Source organism: Nyctereutes procyonoides, unplaced genomic scaffold, assembly GCF_905146905.1.
Source record: "Nyctereutes procyonoides isolate TBG_1078 unplaced genomic scaffold, NYPRO_anot_genome, whole genome shotgun sequence".
Classification (NCBI taxonomy): domain Eukaryota; kingdom Metazoa; phylum Chordata; class Mammalia; order Carnivora; family Canidae; genus Nyctereutes; species Nyctereutes procyonoides.
In genome coordinates, this window is record NW_026575044.1 from 50407513 (window position 1) to 50422373 (window position 14861).

Consider the following 14861-nt stretch of genomic DNA (forward strand, 5'->3'; position numbering starts at 1 on the left):
CCAGAAGACATGATCCTGAATAGCTAGCTTGTTCAGAAGATGGGGAAGATGCCACCCACCTGGGCCAGAGTGGGAAGAAACACCTGAACTCCTTGAAAGCCTGACTGAAATGCTGCAGATTCAGACTGTAAAAATCAAAGCTACCAAAAATTATAAGCACACACAGTGGAGCCCTCCTCTAGGCAGAGCGCATATGTTGTAAGTAGGAGAAATCAGAGAGTCCACACGTTCATTCATCAGACATGTATCACGCACACTGTGTGCAGAGTGTTGGGTGCTGGATGAGAAACCCGCTATGATGGCCACCACCTCTGGAGAGACAGGCCCTGAGCACATTCTGCAGTGTTCGAGAAGGCCAGTGAATGAATTAACAGGATGCGGAGACAGAGTCTCACAGGTAGGCACTGCCAGCCAGGGAGGAAAACCTATAAGGAAGCGGAAGTTTTGTTGGACCCAGATGAAGGGTGAGGAGCCCCATATGGAGGTAGGAAAGTTTCCAGGACGAGGTGGCAGCAGACTGTGAGGTCTGAGGCAGGAGCAATGGAGTGGCTCAGTCAGTGGATGACAACCCCAGACCACAGGGCAACATACCAACATACCACGGCTGGGGACAGGGCCCCATAAGCCTAAGAGAGCATTACAAAGATTTGATAAGGAAAGCCAGGACTGCTTTTTGTTGTTTTGTTTTGTTTTGTTTTGTTTTTTTAAGTTTAAATGTTGTTGTTTTTTTAAGTTTTAAAATTGCTTTGTGGAGAGTAGATTGGAGTCAGAAAACAACCAAGGAAGGCAGTAGCTATACCCCTGTTGAGAAATGCTGAGGGCCTGGTGATGTCTGTGGGAATTGGGGAATAGTGGGTTTGAATTCCACCTTCCCAGCCTTTGCTCTTTTGTCCTTTCGGCCAGCCTCCTAGGAAATAGAGGCCAATGCTATAGTCTAACACACCCAACAGATGCTGCAGTCCAAGCCAAGAATCTCTCTAGGACCAGCTTATCTGCCCATCTGCACCACTGGCAAGTGGTGCTCTAGTCACAGAGGGCCAGCCTGACCATGAGAAGTGAGAGAAGAGGGGCAACTTGTCCTCCAAGGCCTTCACCCCACCTTTGCCCTGCTCACTGCCCTACTAGGACAAACTTCCTCCCAAGACTGGATCTGCGGCGGGAGCACTCTGGCTCCCCAGAGTCCTGCTCCTTCTCAGGGCCTTGCGACACAGCCCAAAGACTGTAAAGCACACGGAGGGAAGTCAACACTCCACCGTGTGGGTGACAGTCCCTCTGCCTACGCCGAGCTGGTGGCCCACAGCATCTGCAAGGCACAGCCTGCTGTGGAACCTGCTTATTCCAACTGCCATGGGGTTCCAACTGCTGCCCCACCCATCAACCGCTTCCAAGCAACTGCCACTCACTCAGAACCACCTCTGGGTCCTTGCCCCCCACCCTGGACTAGCTCCTCATCTCCTCCACTGTCTTTGCTTTGCTTCTTCACCTGCCCCATGCTACCCCCAGAACGAGCTCAGTTCCTGAGAGTCCCAGTGGTGCCAATCACTGGTGATCATCTCCCTCAGAGCCTCAAGCCTTTTGAAGACACACTGAAATACTTTGTCAAAGACTCAGGATCACACAAAAACTATTTGTCAAAAAAGAATCTAGTGCTTGGGGATCCCTGGGTGGCTTAGCGGTTTAGTGCCTGCCTTCCGCCCAGGGCGTGATCCTGGAGTCCCGGGATCGAGTCCCATATTGGGCTCCCCGCATGGAGCCTGCTTCTCCCTCTGCCTGTATCTCTGTCTGTCTGTCTGTCTCTCTCTCTCTCTCTTTTTCTGTCTCTGTCTCTGTGTGTGTGTCTCTCATGAATAAAATCTAAAAAATAAAAAAATAATAATAATCTAGTGCTGTAGAGCACTGTTCTGGCTGGGTCGACTACCGATGTGTCTGAAGTCTAGTCCTGGGTCAGCCATTCCCTTCTGCCTCAATGCCAAGGTTGTGACATCCAGACTTAGTTTCCAGAAACCTATCATTTCAAATTTTGCACAGTCAGAACTGGGGCTGCTGCGCAGCCAGCCTCTGCCCTGGAGGCCCACCTTTTCCTCCAGCCAGGCTCACCTCGGGCCTATCTCTGTGTCATTCATCCTGCATCCTCACCCGGTACTATGTTCTCTTCTCAACACAACCAAATATCTTGAAAATTTTCCTCAGTTTGTTCTCCCTTTCCTTGCACTCCTCCTGACCACTCTTTAATCCACTGCATTCTGGCTTCCCTTACCCTGCGGCCAAGAGTGTCTTCTGTCAAAGGCACCAGTGAGCTACTCATTTTCAAAAACTATGGATACATTTTGTCCTCATCCGGAGACATCCCTAGGGCCACTTCTTCTGTCGAGCACTCTGTTTTAAAACTCTGAGCTCTCAGTATTACCAAGCTCAAGAATACATACTTGGGCTAAAAAGATGAATTGAGGCCCCTTTAATGAGTTCTGAGTCTGGTGGAAAATGAAGACTGTTTTGAGGAATACAGAATGGGAGCACCAGGCCCAACCTAGGAAGGTCTGGGAGGCTTTTCCAAAGACTAAGGAGGAAGTCCCCAAATAGAGAAAATGGGAGAGGCAGGAATAAAGGCTTTCATTGCCAGTGGTCTGTCTCCTAGGCTCCCAAGTCAAAAATCACAGCTGGGCCTCCAACCGCTCCTGAAAACAACCTGAGAAGCCCTCATCATTCTCTGGTTTTACCCGTGGTCCTCTCTGAACATCCATTATATTCTTTTCTCTCTGCAGAATGGTCTCCTCCGCATATGGGTGCCTTGGCTGCCTTGAGGCAGCATGTTACATATCAAAACAGAGAATGACCAACTCTCTTGATGCTAATTCTTGACTTTGTCATTGGTTCATCCAAAGTTAAGGCTCCATCCCACCCAATTAGACATGCAGAGGGAAGGAGTCGCATTGTAACGATGTGCCAGTCAGAGCCCCCCAGGTGGATGGGGCACCCTGGCCCATAAGCAAGGGCAGACAGGGAGCCAAGCCCACCCGTCAGAGGTGGATGGTAGACTGGGGCTACCACTGAGCAGGTTTTGAATGAGTCTTCTGGCTAACCTGATAAACTCTCTCTTAAGGAATAGAATTAAGCTCCCATATGTGGCACCCCCTCTCGCTCTTGAGTCTTCTTTGCCACCAGTCATCCTGGGAACCACTATTCTAGGAGTGAGCAGAACATCTGTTTGATTCCTGAGGCCCAGTTCTTCCCAAACTCCTCCTGGGAATCTGACTTGATTCCTGGGACTGTGTAGTCACTCAGGCAGTAGGGCTGTGGTGCTCAGGACTGGGAACTTTTCCAGTGTCTTTCCAACCCTACTTCCCTACATAGCCGCCACTATGAACAGTGATTCTAGTATGGATCAGAGCTATCCTGGCGTCCGCAGAGAGCACTGCCATGAATCTTCCTCTACCATGTCCACATTGGCTGGGGACTCTGCTCTCAACAGCTGCCAAAATTCTGCCAAAGCATGCCATACCCTGTGGATCCACCATGATGCAGACTGCCCAGGCTCACCCTGGAGTCACCTGAGCCAACCTTTGCAGGAGGATGTGTTTCCTATATCCCTAGGGAGCGGGTCTCTGCCCTTCTCCTTCTCCCCTCTGGGCCAATGTGGTCTCTTCCTTAAACCAAAGCCTACCTGAACTACTGTAACTCCCCTGCCCCCTGCAAACACACACACACACGCACACACACACACACAGGTGCTTTGGGTAAACCTGTAATCTCCAAACATGCCTACATGTCCACATGTTGTAATTGGTATCAATCTTCACCCAACACATTAATGTCGGTAGCTATAGGGGTACATGGAGGTGGGGACTAGGGATAAAGCAGGAAAAATAAAATAAGATAGAAACCTTACACAGACCAGTAATGATAATGGGCCAAGAACCAAAGAGTATGAATAAATCAGTCACATCCTCTGGGTGCTACCCTGGATGAAGTGCTCTGTTGCTCTGACTACATCCTCAGCACACAAACCCATCCCAAGCTTCTACTTTTGCAGCCTTCTTCAGATGATGACCTTTGGGCTACTGGAATGGCTTCAACTAGATGTGCTGATTGCTGGAAGTAACTGGGAGTTTGTGGTCCTTTGAGCAGCCTGTGGCCAGTGGTTGATCACAGAGGTGCAGGGAAAGCCCCCCCACCCATGCCTTGAGGCAGGATCAAAACTGCAGTGGAAGTAGGCTTCAGGGCCTCCCTTGAGATTGGTCACTTAAAATCCCACCTGGCTTGGGTCCTTCCTATCTTACTTCCCCTACTCTCTAACTAACTTCTCCTGGGAGAACTGCCTTAACAAATCTCTTATATCCAAATCTCTGTCTGCCCCTGGGGAACATCACCTAAGACAATTCTCAGCATGAAAAAAAAAATGAAAAATTAATTGCTATCACATGCATGCCAAGATTAACAGGTATTTTCCTATAACCCAACCAAATTTCCACTTGGAGACCTCATTTCATCCAGATTGAGTGAATTCTTTAGTCAATTACTGGTTTGTTCCAGTGGTGTACTGGTAAACCAGGATAGGATGTTCAAGGAAAAGAAAAAGAAAAAGTACTGATTTCTAGCATTTGCTATTTTCCATGCTACAAATACCCCCACCAAGGCCAATCTCAAACTCCCAATATGATGTCACTGAATGGAGGCTGACACAAAGTGCTCTCATAAGCCAGGAGACCCAGCCTCATACCACCTTCCAATCCCTGATCCCACTCTTAGGATTTTGTCCATGTTACAGTGAACAAATGTGACACTGTGACTTCTGGTGCAGTGACTACCTACTCCCAAGTCCCATCAGAGACTTCTCTCATGGATGGCTGCCTCTTCCCTCAGACCTGCTGATTCTGCAACTTCCCTGACATACAAGGCTGTCTGTGGCCCTGTTTTTAACCTGCAGCATGACCTCATAATTCTCTCCCTCTGAGTTTTACTGGAGTCCCAGAGTTGTAGCCAGGAAGGAGGATGCTTCTCCTTACTCTTCTGTCTCTCCTTCTCTAGGCGTGGATAATCTAGTCTGAAGATGGGAAGTGAGAAAGGGTGGGAACAAGGGAACCCCACTTTCTTTCCAAAGACTTCTCAAAGCTTTGCTCCATCTCTTCTTTCTTTGGGACACTTTGAATAAAACAACTTTAGTTCATTCATTCACTAAGCTAGACAGGGGATACAAGGAATTAGGAAAACTGGCTTCCTCCTCCCATGGAGCCTACATTCACTTCCTCTTCCTTCCACCTAGCCATTCAGTCATGTTAGATTCTGGGAATGCTGTCTTGGCAGAGGAAAAGGTAGTTGCAAAAAGGCCCTGGAGCAGGAATGAATTTGGTGTTTGAGGAACAGAGAGAAAGCCAGAGACAGTGGTGCATGTTATGGGGAAGTAGTAGAAGACTCGGAGAAGTAGGCAGAAACCAGATCATGCAGAGCACATAAGTCAGGGCAAGGAGGTAGGAGTCTTATTCCCAATGCAAAGGGAAACCACCGAAGGCTTATAAGAAATAAAATGACATAATTGGGTTTATGTTTTTAAAAGATTTACTGCAGCCACTTTGTAGTGGAAGCCAGGAAATCATTTATATTAGGCTCCTGCAGAAAACCAACTAAAAGAAGGCAATCATTTGACCCAGGGTACAACCAGTAGGAACATAAATATTTGAGTATTCGAGGTACAGATGAAGGTAGAAGTGACAGGACTTGATCACAGACTGATGTGGAGCCTGAAGTAGGAGGCCTCCTAAGTTTCTGTCTTAAGCAATGGATGGTCTGTGGTCCCCTTATCTGAGCTGGGGAAGATGGAAAAAGGAATCCATGTGGTGGAAGGAGGATGAGTTCCATTTTGCACATGTTAAAATAAGATGACTATTAGACATGCAAATGGAACTTTCAATTAGCTTCCTAACTATTGGAACCTGGACCTCAGTAAGAGGTGTGAGCTAGAGGCAGAAATCTGGGGTCACCAACATGGAGGAAGGATTCAAACCATAGGATAGATTTTAACAATGACCTGGAGAGAAAGGACTGAGCTTGAGCATTCACACCCTTAGAAACTAAGTAAAAGTGGGAAAAGCAGAGCACAGTGAGATGGAGCAACTAGAGAACACTCAGGAGAGAGTAATCACCAAAGATGAAAAAGACCAGTTCTAAGAGCTATATCAAATGTAGCTGAGCTCAATGTTGACACAGAAGTGCCTGATGGCTGTGGCAGCAGGCAAGTCCCTGCTGACTTTGACCAGAGCTGGTTTCAGTGGACTGTGGGCACAAGTGTCAGAAAGAGTGCAGTCAAAGAATGAATTGGACCTGAATTCCTACTGGGAATGCTTGACTAGAAAACAAGAAGTGTGTAGTGCGGTGAGAAGGGATGACTCCCAGGTGAGAGATGCCAGAGGGACCATCTTCAATAGAAGCAGAGACCTCTCCCAAGAAGAAGATAGAAAACAGAGGTATTGATGAAAGGGTTTCTATCGTTGGCCATGAGAAGATGAGACTTCTGTTCATTTTCTGCTATCTTATTAGTGAGATGAAGCAAGATCCCACACTTAGTCATTCTTACACAAAGGACTATTAAGGACTATCTGAACAGTAGAAGAGTACTTCTCCCCTCTGTACTTGCCCACCACCATTAGTGCCTAATTCAAGACCTCATGCAGAGCAGTCAACAGTAAATATTTATTGAAGACACTGCCCCTGTGTTAATCCAGAGAATATATATGTTTGTAGGAGGGCCTAAGATCACTGTTTCATAAATCTGAATATCATTTACACATGATTATCCTACTATTTCTAGATGAACCAAGCTGGCCCTGTAGCCATGATTTTGGCATCAAGACAAAAGCTATCATCAGTTGAGTTTTCCACATCACAAATTTTGGTATCCAAAAAGAGTAGGCCAGGTCTGACTGATTTTGCCAGATGAGAAAGCTGTTTTTAGAAATGGAGCCACAGGAAGACTTCCTTTAAAAAAAAAGATTTTATTCATTTATTCATGAGAGACACACACACACAGAGAGAGAGAGAGAGAGAGAGAGAGAGAGGTAGAGACACAGGCAGAGGGAGCAGCAGGCTCCATGAAAGAAACCCGACATGGACTCGATCCTGGGACTCCAGGATCAGGCCCTGGGCCAAAGGCAGAAGCCAAACCATTGAGCCACCTAGGGATCCCCAAAGACTTCCTTTAATATCAAAGCATTATATATGTGTATTTTGTGATCCCAAGGTGCACAGAGAATTTGACACTTGTTCATTTTTATCTACATTTTGAATTTGACCAAGAGTGCTCAACTTCTGCTGCGTCCCTAAATCCCACTAGACTGAAATAAAACTAAAAAAGATAATAGGAGTGAAGGGAAAATTTTGGAAGCCAGAACAGATGGATCAATTGTAGTTGATGTAGCAGCTCGAAGAAAGCTATATCATAAGGAAACAGTAGGCAAATCATAAAAAGCACTCTATTTGTGCCGGTAGACTCCCAAAGGCTCAGGAACATAATAGACCTGAACATAATCTAGAAAAGAGGGTAACCTTAGTGCTTAAAAGTTTTTAAAAGGTAGTTAACCCTCTACATCCCCTTCTGCACTCTCCAGAGCTGAACAACTGCCCCTCACCCATCCTGACAGAGGCCCTGAGCCTTGCTCTTTGCAGAGGATAAATCAGGATGTCTGAACTGGGCCCAGCTGAAGAAGGGATTGTGGAACTGAAAATAGGGAGATTAACCAAAAGTTGACAAACCAAATGATGAGATTCCCCACTCAGCTATCACCATACTAGGAGCCATGCTCAAGCTTAGACGTTCTAGGACAAAACATGAAAGAAACTACTGAAGAATCTTAATTATCCAGAAGAAAAGACCTAGAGATACTTAATTAGGAATCTCCCTCCCCCACCATGAAACATTCCAGCCACATGCCCCTACAGGGAAGACTGTACAGTTGAACAGTAATGCACAGAGGTCCCAGTACACTTTTAAGTTCAAAGGATGACTGGACAACATGAAGGAAAAATGTATAGAGTGAAAGACACTAAAACATATGAAAAGAAACTTGGAAAAAATAAATTCAAGAATAAGAAAATTCAAAATATTCTCATTAGTATGCTCATAGAGGCAAGAAAAGATATGTCTTCAATAAGCAAGGGTGGATGGCTTCATATTTTATATACATATCTAAAAGACAACCAAAGAAAAAAACTGTTAGAAAGTAAAAGTTTGACAGTAGACTTTAAAAATCATCAACATCAAGGATGCTTGGATGGTTTAGTAGATTAAGCATCTGCCTTTGGCTCAGGTCATGATCTCAAGGTCCTATAATGAAGCCTTCAGGCTCCCTGCTCAGCAGGGAATCTGTTTCTCCCTCTCCCTCTAGCCTTCCCCCCCAAATAATGCTCTCTCTCTCTCTCTCTCAAAAAAAATCTTATTTAAAAAATCAATAAACTTTATTAGTTTGACTTGACATCATTAGTCATTAGAGAAATGCAAACCAAAACCACAATGAAATACCACTATGCACACACTAGGATGGTTATAATCAAAAAGACAAAATAACAAGTGTAGGTGAGAATGTGGAGAAATTGAGACTTTTATATATTACTGGTAAGAATGCAAAATGGCACAGCCACTGCAGTTCGTCAAAACTTTAAACATGGAGTCACCATATGACCCAGCAATTTCCAAGAGAAATAAAAACATATGTCTGCACAAAATGTGTACAGAAATATTCACAGCAGCATTTTTCACAAAATAATCCATGTGTCCATAACTGATGAAATAAAATGATATGTGACAAAAGAAATGAAGTGCTGATACATGGATGAACCTTGAAAACATTATGTTAAGTAAAAGAAACTGACATAAAAGGCCATGTATTATATAATTCTGTTCATATGAAATGTCCAGAATAGGCAAATCCATGAAGACAAAGAGATTAGTAGTGATTGCCAGAAGCTGGGAGGAGAGAGGAGCAGGGAATGCTTTCTAATGGACACAGGATTTCTTTTGGGGATGATGAAAATGTTTAGGAATTAGAAAGAGGTGATGGTTTTACAATTTTGTGAATATACTAGGAAAAGAACACTGAACTGTACAATTTAAAAGGGTAAATCTTATGACATGTGAGTTATATCTCAATATAACTCAATATTGTGGGTTTTTTTAAACAATGTTTGGATTATAAAGTTAAGAAAAATCACAGAAAAAATCAAACAAAAGGACAAAGAATTGGAAAATAAAAGAGGAAAAATAAAATCATGAAGTTCAACATCTGAATGATCAGATTTCATAGAAAGACCAAAGAAAAGAAAGGAATAAAAAAAATCAAGTAAATAAATTTTCTCAAGACTGAAACTCTGAGTGTCTGCACTGAGGGAAGCCAATAAAAAAAAATGACAGAAAAGAAGAGGCACAACAATTTAGCACACAGATGCAATTAGACCCACAGCATCAAGACTCACATTGGGAAATTTCAAAACCCTAAAAATAAAAAAAAGCCCATAAATTCCAGAACAGCAATAAAATTTTTTAAAGTGACTCTGAAAACTAAAAATCAACTGCATGCCTTAAACATTCTGAGACAAATATTTTGAATGCAAAATTCTATATTCAGCCAAACCAGCAGTGAAGCATGGTGAGGGAGGCATTTTTCAGATAGGCAAGTTCTCAGCAAGTTTACTTCCAATGTACCTTTCTAAAAAAAAAAAAAAAGTACATACCAGCTGTTTTCTACAAAATAGAGGGAATAAAAGCAAGAAAGAGAAATTCATAGCAGCCAGAAAGTAGGGAATCCCACGTAAAGGAGAGGTGATAACATACAATTCAGCAATCATTCTCCTTGGTATTTTTACCCAAAGGAGTTGAAAATGTATTAACCTGCACACAAATGTTTATAGCTGCTATATTTATAATGGCCAAAATTTGGAAGCAAATAGGTGAATGGATAAATAAACTGTGACACCTCCAGACAAGGGAATATTATTCAGTACTAAAAAGAAATGAGCTAACAGGTCATGAAAAGACATGGAGGAAACTTAAATGTGTTCACTACTAAGTGAAGAAGCCAATCTGAAAAGACTACACATTGTTATGATTCCATCTATATGGCATTTTGACAAAGACAAAACTACAGTCAGTAAAAGGACCATGGTTGCCAGCAATTAAGGGAAAGAAGAAATCAATAGGCAAGCACAGAGAATATTTAGGACAGTGAAACTATTCTATATGATATTTAATGATGGGTACATGTGTTATATATCTGTCAAAGTCCACAGAAAGTACACCACCAAAAATGAGCCATAATGTAAACTATGAAATTTAGGTGATGATAATGTGTCAAAGTAGGTGCACCAGTTGAAACAAATGCATCACTCTAGCTAAGGTGTCAGTAACGGGAGGCTATGCATGCATGCAGCAGGGGACACATGAGAAATCTGTGTACTATCTGCTCAATTTTGCTTTGAACTCAAAACTGCTCTAAAAAATAGTCTTAAAAAAAGAAGTTAAAAGTTAATTCATTTCAACCAGTAATACTGCTTCTAGCAACATTTCTTATGAAAAAAATCAGAATGATTAAGAAAAATAATGTATTTATAAATGGTGAAATGTTAACAATTTGATTTTTGTTTGTAAACATAATAAAATAAGGGAAGAGGGAGTCCAAAAGAAAATAAGTGAAAACAATCACTAGGTTGAGGAATTTCCTAGTGAAGCGAGAACCCCAGCAATACCTATGTACCAGGCCAAGAGAGAGAACAACCAGTGCAGGTGAAAGCAGACAACAGAATTGATGATACTAATGTTTGAATGTGTTGAGAGATGATTCCTACAATGGTGGGAGGAGGGGGGTGGAGTGTAGAGTTGAATTAGTGATGAGAATGTAGAAAACCAAAGTAGAGAGAGGATTACTCACTCTAGAGGAAGTATAACACCATCCAGAAATGGAAAAGTGATTCTAATACAGTTAAGTGGCCCAACTGTAAAGAGAAGTTACTTAGTCATAATGATGTAAACACTAAATACTGACCCTAAACTTTAATAAAACACAATGGGATTTTTGAGAGCACATGAAGAGTGGTGAAAATATATTTGCACCCCCATGTTTATTGCAACATTATTAACAGTAACCAAGACATGGAAACAGCCTAAGTGTCCACAGGTGGATGTATGGATCAAGAAAATATATACACAATGGAATAGTATTCCACCATTAAAAAAAGCAAATCCTACCATTTGCAACAATATGGGTGGATTTTGAGGGTATTGTGCTAAATGAAATAGGTTAGACACAGAAAGACAAACACAGTATGACCTCACTTATATGTGGAATCTGAAAAAAAAAAAGAAATGCAACTCATGCATTCAGGAGACAGATTGGTGGTTGTCAGAGGTGGGGGTTGGAGGGTGGGCAAAATGGGTGAAGGGTCAAAAGGTACAAAAGTCCTCAAGATGTAATGAACAGCATGGTGACTATAGTTAATGATACTGTATTGCATATTTGAAAGTTGATAAGAGAGTAAATCTCAAAAGTTCTCATTACAAGGAAATAATTTTTAACTGTGTGTGATGACAGATATTAACCAGATTTATTGCCGTGATCATTTCATAGTACACATACAAATTTCAAATCATTATTTTATACACATAATGAATGTTACATGTCAATTACACCTCAATTTAAAAAAAAAAAAGAGTCAATGCAAAGGATGAAGGGAGCAAGCAAGGGGTACTGATGAGAGCTGAAGTCCCAGCTTCCCTAATGGGAACCCATCAGTTGGGCCTGAAACGGAACAGTCAAGCAGTAACAGTGAAAACATGTAAATTACAGCAATAAGATAAATATTAAAAAAAAAGGAGCTAAGAAAGTTGAAATTGGCTGAGATGGGTGGGAAGATTGGCAAAGGAAAGCTGTTTTCCATAAATGAGAGAACAATTTGCCTCTAAAGTATGTGCATGGACTTTGATAAAAATAAAACTAAACAGAGAAGTTTCTGAAAGATGATGTGTCACACACAGATGGCACTGTAGCTGATGAGCAACAAATGCTTCCTGAGTGCTCACTATGTGCCAGGTGTTGCTCTAGATGCAGGAAGCAATCAGACACACACTCCTCCAAAACACATATACATACACGTATTATCCAATATGTTCACACTGTGGATGAGGAGCCAGTTGTTAATTTGGCCTGGCGTTTTATTGGTTGACAACAGAAACATAGTCTGAGATGCAGGATGACTGGCCTGGTTTACAAAAGCTGAGAGATTTGAAAGTTGTGTAGCATTCCAGATTTCATTAGTTGTAAAAATGCTTTCTGTTTCATTGTTAAATGATTATTTTCATCATACCCAGGATATTCATAGCTTAATGTCATTCATAGCTTAATGTCACATGTGGTTACAGATGAAGACTGGTAATCATCTAACATCATTTTTGAGTACTGTGCTGAAGTAGTGTGTTCATGCACAATTCAACATGATATCCTTGAAAGAGGCAAATGAAACTGCAGGAAAACATCTGATTTTAGATTGTACTGTTATAATGTTTTATCAATCATTAAAGTATGGTAATTATGGTAATTTATTTTCCTGATTTCCTTCTTCTTAGAGCTCTAGATGTTGGTCATTTTCAGTTTGCTAATTGTTGCTTTCTCAGCAGAGTCTAAATATAAAGAATATAAGCCCATTTCCATGAGTGTCCTTTGATATTAGTGATTTCACTTCTTTATGCCTCACTTTGTGCCTCACTTTATCCATTCATTCCCCAACTGCAGAAGATTGTTGAACCATTTGGAGTACTATTTTAGGAAAAAAAGTTATTTTGTATAGGAAATATTGCTGGCTTTAAAATTAGAAATTAAATTGGCTACATGCAGGTTTTTTTTAAGAAGGCTCAAAATTCCTTGTAAGATACAAGTTATTCTGCTCAGCATAATACGCTCTAACTCCAATCTTGCAAATGGCAAGATTTCATTCCTATGGCTGAGTAATATTCCATTATATAGTTATACCACATTTTCTTTATCCATTCATCAATCAATGAACATTTGGACTCTTTCCATATTTTTTAAAGATTTATTTAATTTAGAGAGACAGTATGAGCAGGAGGCACAGAGGAGAGAGCTAGAGAGAATCTCTAAGCAGAGTCCACACTGAGCACCAAGCATAATGTGGGGCTGGATCTCACGACCCCAAGATCACAACCTGAGTGGAAACCCAGAGTCAGCCACTTAACCAACGGTGCCACCCAGGCATCCCTGGGTTCTTTCCATATTTAACTATTGTTGATAATGCTGCTATAAACACTGAGGAGCTTATATGTAGAATTTAAGAAAAAAAAACAGATGAATGTAGGGGAAGAGGAAGACAAAGAGAGAGGCAGAGTACCTTAAGAGACTCTTCACTATAGAGAACAAACTGAGGGTTCCTGCAAGGGAGGTGGGGGATGGGGTGGGCCAAATGGGTAATGGATGTTACTGTGATAAACACTGGGTTTTACATGTAAGTAATGACTCACAAAATTTTACTCCTAAGACCAATATTACACTATATGTTAACTAACTAAAATTTAAATAAAACCTTGAAAACAACTAGAAAGATACATGCCATTGAACATGTGGATTTAAGAGAACATAGAGTAAAAGCTGCCCCGATTTCTCTTCTACCTCCATCAGACTGGGGACAGTCCTCATGACATCAGTTTGACTGTGGCTGTGAGCAGCAGGCTAGTCTCTGCTCAGAGACCAACAACCAGAACCACATGCCATTCCAGCTCCCCACCAGAAACCCACTACAACAGCCCAGGAAGGTCCCACACCAGCCCTCCCAGCATGCCTTGCAAGGAGATCCCCCAAATAGTGTAGCTGGTCAAATATCCTCTAAATCAGTGCTTTCCAATTGTTTTGTTCACCCAGTCAATGAGAAAATATTTTAATTCAAAACTTCAACATGCACATGTTATCAGTCATACTAATAATATCATGATTATTATGAGACATAAAACAGATATTAAAAGAATCTAGATATAAAATAAAAGTTTTTATACTGGAATTCTAGTGAAACACTGTGCACACCCCATGAGTGTATTACCCCACTATAGTCATACCTCATGTTATTGTCCTTCATTTTATTGTGCTTCACAAATATTGGGTTTTTTTACATATTGAAGATTTGCAGCAACCCTGTATCAAGTAAGTCTATCTGCACTGTTTCTCCAACAGCATTGGCTGACTTCATGTCTCTGTGTCATATTTTGGTAATTCTGTCAATATTTCAAACTTTTTCATTATTATTATATTTGTTATGGTGATCTGTGATCAGTGATTATCACTCACTAAAAGTTCAGGTAATTAACATTTTTTCAAAATAAAGTATTTTTAAATTAAGGTATGTACAGTATTCTTTTAAACATAATGCCAATGCACACTTAATAAACCACAATATAGTAAATGTAACTTTTATATGCACTGGCAAACCAAAACATTTCTTTAACTCAAATTTTTGCTGTATTTGCTTTGTTGTGGTGGTCTGAAAAAGAATCTGCAGTATCTCTGAGGTCGGCCTGTGCCTGAATCTCCCAGCTACCTGGAATCTGCTTAGGAGAAGCAAATACATCCCTCCTAGGCCTGAGGGCTCTTTCCTGCACCGATGGAGGTACCAAATAAGCAAATAAATGCCCAGACCAAGTTTGGATCAAACTAGATATCAACAACCCGCATAAATCGCAAGAAAGATATCAAATGAATGATGAAGCTATATGTATTCATGGAGGGGGGTGGGGGGGGCGAGGGATGGAAAAGAGCATAAAGAAGAAAAAAATCAGCCAGCCATATCTCAACTAAGAGACAACATTACTTACACTTCAGAAT